This window comes from Babylonia areolata, chromosome 23 (assembly GCF_041734735.1).
Source record: "Babylonia areolata isolate BAREFJ2019XMU chromosome 23, ASM4173473v1, whole genome shotgun sequence".
Lineage (NCBI taxonomy): Eukaryota > Metazoa > Mollusca > Gastropoda > Neogastropoda > Buccinidae > Babylonia > Babylonia areolata.
The window spans coordinates 14,556,787-14,559,286 of record NC_134898.1 but is presented as its reverse complement, the minus strand read 5'-3'; the positions used below and the strand labels follow the sequence as shown (position 1 = coordinate 14,559,286).

The 2,500-nt window shown below is 45.8% G+C and overlaps 1 protein-coding gene across 2 annotated transcripts in view; it reads left to right on the top strand.

The window, feature by feature from the left end:
- LOC143298236 (glutamate receptor ionotropic, kainate 2-like) overlaps positions 1–2,500 on the top strand; it is a 273,893-nt gene that overhangs the window by 162,297 nt on the left and 109,096 nt on the right. The window lies entirely within an intron of this gene.

The window sequence follows — 2,500 nt, the reverse complement described above, 5'->3', positions numbered from 1 at the left end:
GTTTAATGTCATCAGCTGAAAAGCTCTGGTGACATAGTAGGTACCAATCAGATCAAAGTGGAGCAAAATAGATAAAAAACAAAAACAAACAAACAAAGAGAGAGAGAGAGAGAGAGAGAGAGAGAGAGAGGCCAAACAGAGATTGAGATAAGAGGAGGGGGGATGGTGGGGGGGGGGGGGGGGGGAGGCATGAGGTGCGATGATTCACATCAACACTCCACAGAAAGAAAAACGAAAACAACAACAAAAAACATAAAAAAACAAACAAAAAACGATACAGATTTCAACATTCGAGACAAATAAAATAAAATAAAATAAAATAAAAGACCTCACGAGATCCGACATCTGACATGGGCCCCTCGCATTACAGCCCATCACTCACTTTGACAGACACCGACCCTGACCTTTTCCCCATGATAGTAGACACGCTGCCTCTGGCTAGGCTGGCTAGGCTGGCGAGACTGACAAGACCACCCAGACCTACCCCCATCCCATCCCACCCCTTCACCCCCACCCTCCCACCCCCAACCACCACAGACACACCCTTTGCAAGGGGCTTTCTGACCTAACCCACCAAAGCTTCAACTAACTCGACGACATATATATGTGTGCATTTTAGGTCCGGATTTCACAAGCGATTTTTAGCTACCTGCGGTATAGAGAGAGAACGAACGAACGAACGAACGAACGAAATTGTATTCTAAGAGGGTAAGGGATGAAGCATACAGTGCTTGTGAACATCCAGCTCTTTAGGGTGTGTGTGTGTGTGTGTGTCGGGGGGGGGGGGGGAGTCGAAACATTCACAAGCAACATTATCAATACTTCTAAAAATAAAAAAAATAAAAAATTAAAAAAAAACACCTTCTTTCGGATTTATCCATCATCCACATATCTCAAAATGTAGTGTCCATGGACGTATGTACGACAAAAAAAGCAATTACCAGTGTTCGTCTAATTTACTTACGTGAGAAAAAAAATAAATAAATAAAAAGACGCATTGCCCACATTTCTCATCCGTTTAGAATTAACCCGTTGACTGCGCTGCTGATGAGGAAATACGTTCGTCCGCGAAGGGCTGCCACCTAAATGAGATTAGACTGAGCTCACAGGTCAGGATGTTAACCATCATATTTCATTTGAACTTTTTTTCTCTTACGACTGGATTACTTTTACGCATTTTTTTTTTTATAAATCCCACACCAAATACATCCTTGATAAAGTAAACAAAAAGTAGAGACACCACTTCAAACCCATACACATTGATCTTGTTTCAGCGAAAGGTTCAGCACGAAAGGGGTTAACCAGCCGTTCGACTAATACATCACGTGAATCACCTGATTAACGTTTCGAATCGCTTCCAAGTAAACTAGTCTTCTAATTGCAGCATATTCAGCAAAACAAATCAAAATTAATAAGAAACTAGATAGAAAGCGGCTGATATTATGGAAAGAGACGCCAGTTAGGTGGGGGGTGGGGTGGGGGATGGGGTGGGGGGCGGGGGGGTAAACAACTTTATTCACGGAATGACGGATACGAAACGAAACGAAATGAATATTTATTTCACGATGGGGGTAGGGTAGGGGATTGGGTGGAGTGGAGTGGTTGGCACCAATTTCCTCCTGTTTCTTTTAACTCTTAGTCCTCGTGATTGATGCCAGTAGGATCAACGAACAATTACTGAAATTGTTTAAGGAAAGGGGGGAGGGGGGGTGGGGGGGGGGGCGGATTGAGGTTGGCATCTTCTGAGCAATCCTTCTGCTCCCCTCCCCTCCCTCCCCCCGAACCCCCCACCCCCCCACCCACCCCCCCCACCACACACACACCACATCCCCGCCCTTCATTTCCTCCTTTTTTTTTTTTTTTTTTTTTTTTTTTTTACCATTTCCTCTTTCAGCCAGCAAAGTATTAATTAAACGGCAATTTCACTATGGATCCGTGTCGTTAGAGATATTTGGAGGGGGGTGGGGGTGGGGGAGAAAAGTGAGAAGAGGGAGGGGGGGGGTAAAAAATAACAACAAAAAGCAACAACAACAACAGAATATGGACCTTTTCATCCTGTCAAACAAGGAGAAAGCGAGACAGAGAGAGCGAGAGAGAGACAGAAGAAGAGAGAGAGAGAGAGAGAGGAAATGCGTGCCGCATGCGATTTTGGGAGGACGGGGGGAGGGGGGGGGGGGGAGGGGAGTTTGCTCGGCGTTAACTTTCTGCATGACTGCGTCACCTGAACGATGTTAATCCACGCTTCGGTTAGCAGCGCTGCAAGTGAACCAGCCTTCTCTTTTTAGTACAATACTCAGGAAAGGATACATGAGAATCTTCGCAGCGCAAGTCGAGTGTTGCAGCTGCAGCAGCAAGTTTTTGAGAGGAGAAGGAGGGAGGGGAGGTATGTGTGTGTGTGTGGGGGGGGGGGGAGGGGAGAGGAGGAAGGAAGGAGGGGAAAATTTCATTAGGGTAATTAGTTTATTCACTCCAATCAGCGATGGGGGGGATGTACGGGTCA